The 14882-nt window shown below is 42.9% G+C and overlaps 1 long non-coding RNA gene across 1 annotated transcript; it reads right to left on the bottom strand.

Moving 5' to 3' along the window:
• Positions 1 to 3304: 3304 nt before the first annotated feature.
• On the bottom strand, positions 3305 to 14509 carry LOC306642462. Its single transcript, XR_013758538.1, has 5 exons — positions 13232 to 14509; positions 10446 to 10550; positions 3825 to 4028; positions 3636 to 3748; positions 3305 to 3454 (listed from the first exon to the last, which is right to left on the bottom strand). It is a non-coding gene; the product is annotated as an uncharacterized lncRNA (long non-coding RNA).
• Between the last annotated feature and the right edge of the window lie 373 nt (positions 14510 to 14882).

The following is a 14882-nucleotide window of genomic DNA, read 5'->3' as shown; positions in this document are numbered from 1 at the left end:
CAGTCCTCATATTGCCAGGAAGTCTTCTTGAAGTTCGGGCATAACAGTAGACTTTACTAGTTGAGGTAGAGACGTTGAAGTTGCCCTTACATAATACTGAGAAAGTGACTGGAAGGCCCAGGGATTTAGGAATATTAGAATGGTCTTTTTAGGAAAAACTAGTTAATTCTTCACTTGATTCTGCTTTCTGAGAAGACACAAAGGACACCTCCTTCCTGAAGACAAAAGGGCTATATTGGTGGTCAGGTGGAGATGGTAGGGTGGAGGCAGTGAAATTTTTGAGAAGCTTAGTGGTGGATCTCCTCTGAGAGTTAGAAACTCCCTTTGAAACTATACTTCCCACTATTAACAGCATGATAGAATTCTGGAAAGGCAAAAGGGAGGTGAATGTAAATTCAATAATGGTCGATGAGGCCAGAGTGGCAAGCAGTAACCTACAAGCCAATAGACCTTGGTGTTCTTAGAAGCCAGCTACATGTATAGATGACCAGGGGGTCACTTGAGATGTTATTAGGTTACCACAGTAGAAAATCACAACCATTCACAGTCTATAGGTCTGAGTCCCAAAGCCCAATAAGAGAAGATGGGAGAGGTACCTTTGAGATAGATCATTGCACCATGACCACAAAGTATATACAATAAATACTCCAAAAAGACCTTTACCAGTGTAGCTATGCACTGAAGAAAGGGAAATGCTCCATCTTTTCAATGACAATTGTGTATGGGAACTGGGTTGATACTGACATGAGGGGTGTCAGCTCCAGCTAGGCAGGGAAGTTGTACAGGTGATAAATCTAGTCCTACCTCAGACAGACCTATAATGTATCTAATGAATTTAGATACTCACCCTTTGAATACTTTCCCAGTCCTGACAACATATTGGAATAGACAATCTCTATAGCTCACAGACCCCTCACATTGATAGAAAGGCTACATGGAAGCTTCTGAACTTGTGAAAATGAGACACATCTCAGGAGAAACTTTATTGGTTAATGCAATTAAAGTTAAAGATTTGAAAGAGTACTGGGGATATAGCTCAGTGATAACACACTTGCTTAGCAAGCATAAAGCTCTGGGTCTGATCCCCAATACCACAAAAGAATAAAACACACACACACACACACACTTAAAAGATGCTCAAGCATTGGTCCCCCTCACTTCCCCATTCCACTCATCTCCTTGGCCCGTGTGAAAACCAGATGATCATGGTTGGATGACAACAAATTATTACGAGTGCTAACCAAGTGGCAATCCCAACAAAGCTGTGTGTTTACTGGAGCATATTAACATAGCCTCTGGCACTTGGCAAATTGTGTTATTTTCAGTCATTATCAGTAAGAAAAATCAAAATCAGAGCTGTGTTAACTCTCCATCTTTCTGACATGACATAAGCCAAAGGGTCCTCGAGTATCTTGACATTCCACAGAACATCTTGCTCATCTACCATATTGACATCCTGCTAATTGGACCTGGTGAGCAGAAAGTGAAAAGCCCTAATCAAACAGAGGTGTGCAAGAGAAGGCCAGAAAAACACATATTCAGGATACTGTCACATTGCTGAAGTTTTTATGGTCCATTGGTCTGGGGTATTCCAGAACATCTCCTGTAAAATGATAGACAAGTTGCAGTACATCATGCCTTTTGCCACTAAGAAGGGGACACCATGCTTGGTGAAACAGTCGGTGTGCCACTTTGGATTTTGGAGGTAATATATTACTACATTTGGGAGTACTATTATTCTCTAATTACTAGGTACCTTGGAAGGCTTCCACGCAGGGCTGAGACGTAGAAAAGTTCAGCAGCAGGTCTAGGTTTCATTGCAAATGTCTCCTGCCACTTACAGATTTGGTGCCATTGAAGGTTACTAGGGTGATTCTGAACAGTGTTTAGAATCTCAGATGAGCTCCAGCAGGAAAGTCACAGCATAGACTCTTAGGGTCCTGAAGCAAGGTCAGACTTCACCTTATTCTCACCTCTCTACTGATTTCATTCCCAGGACCCACCATCCCACTCACTCACCCCCACCAGAACCCACCATAATTTGCTTAGCTGTTTTCTCAGGGAAGCCACTATGTACCACAAACCTGGTCTTTGCTCTATGGGGCAAGTCCAGAGCCCCGCTGAGACCCAGTCTACCTGGTGTCTATGATATGGCTCTGAAGGTCAGAGGGTCAACTTAGTGGCTACTGCTGACCAAGATGTTTGTGATAGCAGAGGATGCAGGACAAGGGGTTCTCTGGCACTTCATTCAAAGACATCAAAAATATTCTTGCTTGCAGGGTGCCCTCATGTCCTGGGATTCTAGGATGAGAGTATAACAAAACCTATATGTCCCTGGAAAGTGCAAGGAGAGCTTCCTAAATTGCTTATTAAATGAGATAACTCAAATCTGAACCCTCCAAGTCACAGCTGTTTTTTCCAGTATAATAAAAGATGCCTATGCATGTGCACTGATTTCAGTGAAAGCAAAGGAAGGCACATGCCTCTCAGGCCAATGGAAGAAAAATAAAGTCACAGAATCCAGTAATGCCAGAAGGTGGAGAAAGCTAAGCTAATCAACACAGCGTGCTTAGAATTCAAATGCACCCCACTCAGAGATACAGGATGGAAGCCAGGTGGGTGATCAGCCCAGAGAGAGGCAGCACCCATGGCCCTCCTGCTCAGCCCCATGTAGAATTTGACTCTTTATTTATTTTTATTATTATAGACTCTTTAAATGTTATGGATTCCATATGAGCTGTAGAAGACACTCAGAACAGTTATGTATCAGGTTTTCTGGTTTAAGAATGTGCACACTGGGCTGCAGATATATATATATAGCTTGCCTAGAATATGCAAAGCCCTTGGTTCCAGCCCCAGCACTGAAAACAGAAAAAGAATATGCAACCCAGCTTGACACCTTGCCCACCTTCCTCTCCCGCAACACTCTCAGAAGCCCAGGCTGATTATGGCGGGTGATGTCTCTGAAGGGTTCACCCTGTGGACCCCAGGCAAGAAGGTTGGACGAATCACACCTACTATGTGCAAGGTTTGGTGAGTGAGGAGCAGGCAGGACGGCGACACAGCAGTGCTGGTTCATCTCCTCCTTGCCTGCTCCCAGCCAGGCTGTGCACTCAGAAGAGCAGGGAGCCAGGGAGCCCCTCCCAACCCGCCCGCCACGTCCTGCTTCCCTCAGTCCCACAGCCCAAGGCGAACGCAGGGCCCCATCCAAAGCCAGAGACGGGGCTGGAGGTGAGTGCTGTTCATTTAATGGATCTCTAGAGAATGAGGCCAAATGTGCTGACTGAACATATTCTAATAACTTGGAGGGAAAAATCCATATTGCAAATCACCTTACTTAGTTCGGCTTTACAAGAACTATTTATTTCACAAGAACTGCAGCCTGTTCATCATTTTTGTTCTCCTCAAACAGCGTGAAGCGGCACACAGATGGATTGGGGGATTTTTCACCCTCCTGGCTAGAAAAAGAAGGGAAGGCAAAATGTGTAGACACTGAAATCCTGTTAAAATAATCGATTCAGGCAGTGGCTTTGGTCATTACATCTGAATACTCTCCACACACGGTGACATTAAGCAGTGATCTCCCTCCCTGGGACAGGGGAGAAGAGAATGATCTGTCACCTGGCTCGCAAGACTTGCCTGTGTATCCTCAGGGTGTGCAGGCCTCAGCTGGGGGCTGGGAGCTCAGAGAAGTCAGGACAGACCACAGGGGCAATAGTCAATAATGCAAGAGTATAAATGTCATCCCCTAGAAATTGAGATGACAGCATAATTAATTACCTGTTTCTCAGAAATAAAGAAAGGAAGAGATGCACACAGCTTACCTGCCTCTTCGTCCCTAGCAGTGCATCCACCATCAGATTTAGCATGATCAGATAAGGTCACCATTATTATTCTCATTTTGCAGCTTAGGGTTTGGAAGCCCAGAGAGATTAAATAGTATGCTCAGGGTCAGACTGCTGGAAAATGGCAGGTCCAAATCCAACCCTTGATCCCAGATCTTCTTCCCTTTTCCTTGTCATCATGCTCTGGAGGGAGATGGAGGAAAAAGGCTTTTTTAAGACAGAGACACAGTAAAAGGAAGGAAGGAGTAAGATGCAAGAGGGACCCTGAGAGACTGCAGAGGCAGGGCCTGCCTTCTGACAAGGAATGCAGACTCTGTACACCTGTCAGCACCCTGAGCATTATTTACACCTTATCACTGTTGTTCTTCAGTCCCTTTGAAGACCTGAAGGGGAGACTGAGTCACCAGGGGCAGTTTAGGGCAAGTGTCATGGAGGGACTTGAGGGAAATGTAACTAAAGAAAAATCTACAGAAATCTATGAAGACACATTTTTTTTGGATCTAGGGATATTCTAGAGTGTTCATCATGATAGACATGCCCTTGTTTAAAATTCACTATTTACAACTTAGTCATTTCAATCATATATCCAAAACAGAACTTTCTTTACAGCCTAAACATGGATGTTTTCATTAAAATTTTGATTATCTCTGAAAACAGCATTTTCCAAGTGTTATGGACTATTACATTCTGTATCATTAACAACAGAACAACTACTTTCAAGTCCATAGTATGTTGAGCCATTTCATTAGGCAATCAGGTAAAACCAATTCTTTTAATATTATGGTTATTTTATATCAGATGACAATAGTTTCAGTGTGAATGAGTCTCTTCCTCAAATGGGGAGCATGAAAAAAATCAAACAGGGTAACTTGCAACAAGACTTGCTTTGGTCTTTCCCATATGGACATTTCAACTGTCTCACGGAGAAACATTTTTGACATTTTAGAGGGACACCTCTGCCCTCTTAAAAAGGATCTCTAAGATATTGTGCAAAGTGACCCAAACACGAAGAGGAATAAGACACACTCTCACAGGCTATGCAGACACTCAGGGGGCTATCTGGATGACTGTAGAGTAGATTAGTTGCTGCTAATCATCTGAGCACTGCCAATCACATAATAGAGAATCACAGTGGGTGATGCTATCTACTTGATAAGTTTTTTTCTTTTTTCTCATGCCATTGGGAATTGAACCTAAGGTGGTTCTATCTAAGCAACATTCCCAACCCTTTGTCTTTTTATTTTGAGATAGGGTCTCGCTAAGTTGCTGAGGCTGACCTCAAGCTTAGGAGCCTCCTTGGTAGCTTGTATTACAGGTGGGTGCCACTATACCCAGTTGACTGATAGATTAAAAAGAAAAGTCCTCAAAAGGAGATGGTGTTTCAAATGTTTATAGCAGTATTATTCATAATAAACCCAAAGTGGAAACAACCAAAATGTCCATTAACCAATAACCAAAATGTGGCATATCCTTACAATAGAATATTACTCATCCACAAATAAGAATCAAGTACTGATACATGTTACAATGTGGAAGAAGCTTGGAAACATTGTGGAAATGAAAAAAGACCACTGGTTGTGTGATTCCAGTTACATGAAATGTTCAGAATAGACAGTTCTATAGAGATAGAAAGCAGAGTGGTGGCGGCCTAGGATCAGGGGAGGCGAGGGGACTGGAGAGGGGTGATGAGAGATTTCTTTTGGGGATAGTGAAAGTGTTCTAGAATTAAATGTCATAATGATTGCACAAATCTGGAAATATGCCAAACACCATTGAATAATATACTTTAACCAAATGAATTGTACAGCATGTGATTTATATCTCAATAATAACTATTTTTTGTTAACATTCCAAACATGTATAACCAATGAACATGGCCTAGTTGTTTTTTTTTTTTTTTTTTTTTTTTTAATTGGTATTCACTTCAGTAACTTGAATCCACAGATAAATAACCAGAGAGTTACAGGTAAACACAGATTATACATGCAAACTTCTGTTCACAAAGGTCACATGTGCAGGTACATGAATTAGAAGCATGCATCTAGAATTATGGTCAAACTTTTTAAAATGCAGAAATGTAAAAATTACATCTTGATAATAGGAAGAGATGGTCTACACACTTCAAAAATCAAATATTGCTTACACCAAAGATGTACGATAGCTCTAGGATTCAAGTGACAAGCAGTAGATCTCAAGAAATTAATACAGGTCAAAGAGAATGGGGATATTTTTACATTTCACTGAAGAAGAGAGAGGAAGAAAATAGTGTATAACATGGGCTGTGGATTTGGGGTTGCCATTCCATAGTGGACCTGTTGGTTCTTTCCATGTGAAATTCATCTTCAGGTGCCAGCTGAGAAGCACATATGCTAGAGGCTTCAGCGTCCTCCCACCCAGGGTAACAGGTTCTGCAATTGGGAGGTGGTGTGGGCAATCGAGCTGTGGATGTATCAAAGTTTTTTGTTTTTTGTTTTTTTTTTTTAAGCAAATTAACAGCCTCATTCTTCTCCTTCACACAGCTTCACACAGCACTATCTTCCCCAAATGTTGGACAAAGCATGGTGCCCTCCCCCTGGCCCTTTGTCTATTTAGAGTCCTGTAGCCTTCAAGGCCCTCTTAGCACTGGGGGCCAGTGGATTGCTCACTTTCCCAAATGTTGCAGGCATTTTTGTGCCATGGGCTATATTTATGCTCACCCCATGACCTAGAATGTCTTCTCTAGTTAAAAAAAATGAAATTAACTTCCCATGACAGTGACCCCAGGTCTCCTAGCAGCACTCAATCAAGCCACAGTGTTTGGTGCCTTTATTATAGCATTTGTTTCATTGTGCATTTTGGTATTTGTTCATATTCCTTTCACTAAAATATGTGCCTTCTAACAGCAGGAGTTGTTCCTTTCCATCCTTTGGCTATTTATTGGGTGTTACTGCTCACAAGTCACAAGAACTTGATATTGTGGGAAACACACTTAACGAGGCACAGATCCTTACTTAGAGAAGTGTGAGGTTCGTATTTTCAATGTGGATGGTAGAAAGAGATTTAATATCCTAAATATAACAAGAGCTCTTACAAATCAATAAGAAAAGAGCAAATATCCCTATAGAAAACAAAAGTAATGCCAGGTGCTGCAGCAAGAGTATTCATCATCCCTATTTTTCTGAAGGGCAGAAATATACATTAAATAATATACATTAAAATATGTTATAGACTCTCATCCAGTAATTTATCACTCAGAAGCTTCACCTAAGGAAGTAATCAGAGATGTGCACAAAGATCAAGTACAATGATGTTAGAATGGTTTGTAATATCAAAAAATAGAAATGGAGCATCCATAGAAGAGACTCTTGCAAAAATAAAAAAAAAATCATATTTCAAAATACTTAATAGCACACAAAAAATCTGGGATAAAGTTCAGAAAAAGAATGCACACAGAAATCTGCTTTGGTTCTAAAATATATCACTGAGAAGTATTTTAGGTTATTTTTATTTTGTGCCTTTAAATTTTTCATTATGATTATGTGTCTATTTTAAAATCAGTAAAACATCCCTGGGGGTGTACCTCAGTGGTAAAGTGCACACCTAACTTGTACAAGACTCTGGGTTTCATTCCCAGCACTGGAAGGAAAAAAAAAATTAGAAAAAAAAAATCTGATTTTTTGGAAAGAAGAATATTAAGTCTAAATGTAAAGCTAAAGCAAAACCAAAAAGGACCACTGGTGTTATTCAGTCAGTATACACCTGTACCTTCCAGTATGTCCCAGTGTAGCCATGTGGCCATTGGCTCTTTTGACGGGTTGGGGCCCTGACACACTAGTTAATAGATATATTTAAAATCACCCATGCAAAAAGTTACAGTCATAGGGAGACAAGTTTCTTAAAGCCTGGACAAAGTGATTTCAAAAATGACATACAATGAATAGAATTGCTTAGAGACTGTTAATACAGGAAATGAAATAATAGACTAACTTACTCTAATGACTTGTAAAATCACTGCTCTTAAGAACTACAAAGAATCTTAAAGATCAGAAAAATCACAGGTGGAAGAAATCAGGCTCCAAAGTACTTACCCACTTACTCAGGTCTAAGAGGTCGGTGATGTTAAGGGTTGGATTGTGTCCCACAAAATTCATGTGTGGAAGTCCTAACCTTCAGTTCCTTAGAGCTTATTTGCAAATTGTCACTGTAGATATAATTAGTTAAGATGAGGTGATTAGGATAGGCCCTCATTTAATCGACTGGCTATGACCAATATCCTTTAAGGAGGGGAGATTTGGACACAGACATGCACCCAGGGAGAACACAGGAGAACATCAAGTCAGAGATTGGGGCAATGGATCCACAAACCAAGGAATGACAATGGTGGCCAGCAAACACCTGAGGCTAGGAGAGAGGCACAGAAAAGATCCTCCCTCAGCCCTCCAAGAACCCACACCGCTGACAGCTTTTCTCAGGACTTCTGGCCTCCAGAACTGAGAGACAAATTTCTGTTGGTTAAACCCCCGATTTGTGGTCCCAGCTTGTGGTACTTTGTCACGGTTGACCTTCCAATGGTTGGATGTAGGAGGGAAGCAGAGCTCGAACCCAGGCACACTGACTCTCAGCTCATCAGCATCCAGCAGGTGTCTAGGAGAGGTTTCAGGTAAATAAACTCTTGGACCCTTTCTGAATTAAAGATTTATGTGTTCAGGACACAACTGACTCTGAATTCCCAGCCAAATTGAGATGGGAACCTGTACTGGAATTGAAGGGGCTTCAATCTCCTCATTATATCCGTGGGTGAAAACAAGTGCTAAAAATTCTCTAACCTGAGCATGAGTTCCAGACCAGTGAACTGCACAGTGCAGGCTTAAAGGATCAGGGTTGCCCTTAAATGCAGCATTGTCTAGTGAAGATCAAAATGCAAGTCTGTGACCAGCATTTGGACTTGCTTCTTGCATGCCTACTCTAGGTCCAGATGTCTCAAGACAGGAACACTGGGTCCTGGACTTTTAATTTACTCCAGATGGTGGATTGAGTTCTTTTACTATTTAGGGCAAAACAAGGAGATATAAGGATCTACATCTACGTGATAAAGTTTACCTTCCATGTGTGAAGCAAGCCATACTCCCAGGGGGATAAGCAATAGCCATCCAGTCATCTATGGGATTCTTTACCTCCCACGAAACAGGAGGAGGAAAACAGAAGCGTAAGGTTAAGTGACATCAATAGAAAACTGAGGTCTCCCCCCGTCTGTCACCATGATGCTGTGTTCCATGCTCACAATTACCTTCTAAGCAACTGGAGAACTGGAAGGTCAGAGTAGTTTACAAGTTTTATGCCTACAGACCAGGTTGAGATCCTAACTTCTTAATGATGAAAGCTACCAAGTGACAAAACTCTAGGACTCAATTTCTTCAGCTTGAATTCAGGGAGGCAGATGAAGGATGGGCGTGGAGCTAGAACTCAATGGTTTTTAGGTTCTGCACTGTCCCCAACATGACCCGTCCCCACCCAGGCAGCCTCCCCAGATGGGGAGGATTTCTCTGTGGAAGGGCTCTTGGAACATGTAGTGCAGTCTCAACACACGCTTGAATTACAGAGAACCACCTCTGGGGACCCAGCCAGGACTCAGACCGACTGTTTTAGAACCCACAGAACCTTTGAAAATGGAGCATTTCTAAAGAGCAGTTTTAAATGTAAACCAGACTCTTTGCAAGCCACTGCCTCCAGCTGTATGAAGTAGGAAAGAAAAAAAAAAAAAAGCAGCTTTCAAATTAAAGTTCATAATACATTTTGTACATAGTTTGTGGTTTTATAGTTACTTTAATCTTTTTTTCCCCCTGCACTCCTCCAAAGATTTGGGTATCAGCTGAGCCAACACACAGTTGCACTTCTAAGCAACAAACTTGTAAAACCAGGCTCTGGACCTTGTCCATTATAGCTTTGTAACATCTCCAAAAGCAAAGGGTGACATGATATATTGAAATGGATCCAAGTAACCATTACTATGTTTTGTGTCAAAGAACTGCTTTATTAAAGTCTTACGACTATAAATCAGGCCAGCTGAATGCTGTTGTTTTCTTGCCATCTCCATGTCCCAGGTGGACACAATCCATTCCAAGGGTCTTGGAGGCTGCACTGTGTCAGCCCAGCATCTTGCCTGCAGCTAACTAAGCCCCCAGGCTACATGTCATGGACTGCAGACCTGGAAGATCAGAGCAGCTTACTAAGGGGGGGAGGGACTGCACCAAGCAAAGAGTGACTGTGACAACAGACACAGACTGAGGTGACATTCCACAGCACGCTATAACTGCACTTAAAATTCCTGACACCAGATCTCCCCTGCACTCTCAATATGCAAGTGACCCAAGTCTGATAGAAAGAAATTTTTTTCTCTCTCTCCAATGTCTCAATTGCAGACCTAAAAGAAAATTGTGATTTCTGCCCTGATCTTGTTCCCTTTCTTCCCTTACTTGTCCATGGGCAAGGACAACCTAGCAAAAGGACCAGTTAGGCAAAAGAAAATGGGAGTTAATACAATTACTAGTATCTTAGTCTAGTGGCACAGTATTAACATTTCAATGGTGTCAAAACATGAAATACACATTAGCTAATTTGTACCTGTATGGTGAGAGAGCTGGGGCTTTGGGATCAGATTCCCCTGGTTAAGTCTTGACTGTTAGCTGGGGTGACTCATCTTGTTCTCAAAACAGGCTCACAGAGCGCCTGCAAGGGGTGTGTGAGAGAAGGAGCTTTCACTGTAAAGCACCATGGAAGCATCCACCTGAGATTTTACAGTCCCCAGAGCTGACCGCTGCAAGTTTTATTTCTGTGCATCTCATATCATTAAAGGCCCAGACCTGGGTTTGGGTCTTCCCAGCCCTCTGAGAAAAAAACATCAGCGAGCAGATCTGAAGAGGCACCACTTCCATTGTCCATGACCCAATATGAAGCCTGCTGAAGTCCTGGAAGGAGGTATTGGCCAAGTGGCTCTCCTTGCACAGGGACCTCTCAGGGGATAGACAATGTCAAGTCCCCTCAGGGGCAGACAGTGCCTCTGTTAGTGAGTGGGACAGATGCTGGGCATACAGGGGACAGAAGCTAGTCCCCAAGCTCAGCCTAAGCGGGTGTATTTCCCTGCAGCAGATGAACCCTGGGAGAGAGCAGGAAAGGAGATGACCCCTTAGTTTGCCCAGGGAAGAACTCCATAGGGGCCTGGACCTGCCAGAAGGTTCAGGTCCAGCCACACTCTAAAAGTATGAACCCTCACTTGGGAAGGAGGCCCTGAAGATGGACAGGAAGCTCCTGTGCCCTGGCTGAACATGAGTCTGGCACAGGGAAGCCAACAGCATGGGGTTTCTGCTTTTGATGCTATGGACCGGCAGTCTGGTGGTCAATGGCAGCCCTGTCAGGAGTGATCACCCTTTGGGTGGAAGCCATGAGTCAGGGCCTGAATATTGACAGGCTCTATGGCCAACACAAACCACACTGGTCAAGTGCAGAATCAATTTGCTTAGACTCTGGGGATCCACAGACAGTCGCCCTTCTGGCCCAGTTTGTGGTCCCAGAACACAGCCTTACAGGTAATGATCCAAGGGCAGAGAGGTCATGAGTCTCATGGTCCCTGTGATAAAAGAAGGCTGATCAACTCTGAGCAACTGGCTCCACCAACTGGGACAGAGGGAATTGCTTATGTGGGGTAAACAGGAGGAACAATCTGGAAAGGAGGGTGAGCGTGCTGCAGCCAAGGGAAAGGGGTTTCAGGAAGGGAGGAGAGTTGAACACTGCAAGAAGTTGGAGTATAATGAGATCGTGAAGAAGGCTTGAAACTGAATGGCCATGAAGTGTCTGATGCCTGAAGGGCCAAAGTCACACTGCAGTGATCTGAGGAGGAGTGGAAGGCCAGGATGCTGGGGGTGGAAAGGTGTCTCCAACATTAGAAGAGAGCTAACCTCGAGGAACCCTGAGACCCTGCTGAGAAATAACTCTCTTCCCAGTTTTCTTCCAGTCCCCTGGTGACATCAGAAGTCCTCTGCTCAGGCTAGAGTGTCCCCAGTATGCCTTTCTCACTGACTAACTGTCTTTGTGACCAACAGAGAGCAAGGCCTCACTCCTGAGTCTTCTAGAGGCAGCCCTACACTTGGGGTGGGAGTGCTAGGGACCAAACCCAGGGCCTCACGCATGCGAGGCAAGTGCTGTACTGCTGAGCTACACCCAAGCCCACCAACTGCACTTTTAAAAAGTTGTATTGGGTCTAATGTATATACAAAAAAACTGCACATATTTAATGTATACCACTTAATGAGTTTGGACTTAAACAACCTTAAACCCATCTTCACAATCAAGGTAACAAACACCCATCACTTCCCAAAGTTCCCTCATGCCCCTCCTGATTTCTTTAAACTTTCATTATGCATATTTAAGGTGAGCAACATGATGTTTTGCTATATGTATATTTAGTGAAATTATTTTTGCAGCCGAATCAATGAACATATCAATCATCTCATGCTCCATCTTTTGTGTATGTGTGGTAAAGAACACCTAAAATTTTCTCTTAGCAAAATTCCAATAAACAATAGGATATTCTTAATTTGTTTGCATGCCATTCATTTGATCTCTAGACTTAGTTGAATTTGGGGTTTGTCTTGCTGTTGTTGTTGGCCTGTTTTTATGGTAACACTTAACAGGAGATCCATTCTCTGAACAAATGTAAGTGTACAATACAGTTTTAACCATGGGCACTGCATTGTACAGTGAGAATCCAGAACTTATCCATCTTATATTTTTTGTGTTCTGAAAAAAACTACTTCTTCCATTTAGTGTAGTAATAGGAAATTTCCTTAGAAAAAATTTACCTCACTAAACACGAGTCAATTTAAAGATAAAACGATGGTGTGATCCCAGTGGCTTCAGAGGCTGAGACAGAAGGATTGCAAGTTCAAAGCCAGCCTCAGCAAAAGCAAGTTGCTAAACAACTCAGTGAGACCCTGTCTCTAAGTAAAATACAAAATAGGACTGGGGATATGGCTCAGTGGTTGAGTGCCCCTGAGTTCCATCACTGGAACCCTGCCCCCTAAAAAAAGAGATGGGATCAGAATATAGGTGGAGGTGGCTATAGCAAAAATTATGGAGATAGTATGTGGCGGAGCAAGTAATGATTAGAAGGGGTGAAGTTCAGCAGAGGCTCTGGCACAGGAAGGTGTTGGAGCCAAGGCACAAGGCCTGGGGTGGCTTCCTTCTGAGAGGCCACAGTAGGAGACCTCATTTCTCTGACCCTCAAAACTTGTTGTGAGAACTAAATTCTGCTTCGCAAAACCACCTGGTGGAAGGGTCTATTGAATTGGGTGCATGATCCATGCCATTAAAATCTGAATTCATTTAGTGATTGCGTAGGAGAAGCTGCTTACTGACAGTAGGATAATACTGGCAATATGCAGTGAAGAAATACAAACACTTGTCCTGGTCCACTGGTTCCCAGGGTGTCCATCAGGATGGCCACCTTCTAGCTGGGAACTTCAGTCCCTGGGCCACACATGGACGTCCTGGTTTGGGGAATTCTCAGGATGGTGAAATGAAAAACAGATGAGAAATGTAAATCTTTGTTGTTAGGATACATATATAAGCACACAAAACAGACCCATGTTCCTCCCTTGTGTGGAGAAGCAAAGTGAGAAGAACTAATGATTTAATCAAAGAAAACTAGCAGACAGTAACACTGTGCAGACACAAACAGAATGAGGGATAGGTCTCTTTTCTTTGTTCTTTTTTCACCCCCTAAAGAAAATAAAACACACATGTGGGAAATCTAAGCCAGTTTGCATTCAAATTAAGGATGAAAACCTAATACGTTTTGGGTCTGGGATTGAAAAATGTAAGATGTTCTAAGAAGAGATGTCTGTCATTCATTTCATCCCTCATTTACCCCAAGAGAAGCCAAGCTTTGGGGATTGCCTGACGTTCCCTATTGCAAAGTGTCCCAGTGTCTCTGCTTAACAGCGGATGGAGGGGCCCTGCTTAAAACAACAGGTGGCCTCGGGGATTTGCCTTTAATTAAATATCCTAGGAGACAGGAATTATCTTACAATTGACCAAAACTGAAACTCTAGTTTAATTGAATTCACTTTATGCTTTTCTTCTTTTGGTTTCTGCTTTCTTCTCTTCTTACCTCTTCCTTTAAGGCTTCACTTAGACAATTGAAGCCAGCAAATATATGTTTGCTTCTGGAATGTTCTCCAAGTCTGTTCCGAGAGTCCTGGTCAGTCCCTGGTCTTCCTCAGTCCCTCTGAGGACAGCTGACTCCTTAAAGACAAGGCCAAGCAGGACCAAGTTTACCACTCAGTGCACCAGGAGAGGGCCCTTGGGTGCCACACAGGTCAAAACTGAACACTTGTTGTTCACTGTGTTTTAATTCTATAGTTGTACTCTGATGAAACTGGGAGGAAGAGAAGGGAAAAGTAGACCTGTTCTGTTTCCGTCGGCTTGAGACACAGACTGCTACCCACCCCCCAGTGTGACTAGGTCCCCCAATATGACTTGCACTCATTAAATGAACAGATTGCACATCCCAGAGGAGCTATAGTGATTAAAGGCATAGGATTTGGAGTCTGTCTGGATTTGATTTCCAGCTCATTCACTTACTGGTGGGAAAATCCTCTCTCTCTCTCTCTCTCTCTCTCTCTCTCTCTTTCTCTCTCTCTCTCTCTTTCTCTCTGCCTCTCTGCATGATTTCCCCCCACAAAGAAGTTCCTCAATAAATGTGAAGTCACCCTTCACTCACATATATCCATGGAGTTTGGGATCCAGCTGGCAACTTTGTTCTTTGCTATCATAGACTCTGGAAGAGGAAGGACTGGCAGATTTCAGGATCAGGTGTCCAAGATTTCCATACTTTCCAGGAGGGGGTTCCATAAATGCAGAAGAGTCAGCAATATTACATGGACAATTCCAGAAGATCCATCTTCATCCTGGGGTATGGAACGCTACCTGCAGTTTCCTGGTCCAACAAACTTTTCTGCCTCAGGTGAGTATCCTCAAGTCACAGATGAGGTCATGAAGGCT

The sequence above is a fragment of the Sciurus vulgaris genome (genome assembly GCF_902686455.1).
Source record: "Sciurus vulgaris genome assembly, chromosome: 12".
Lineage (NCBI taxonomy): Eukaryota > Metazoa > Chordata > Mammalia > Rodentia > Sciuridae > Sciurus > Sciurus vulgaris.
This window is presented reverse-complemented; position numbering and strand designations above follow the sequence as displayed.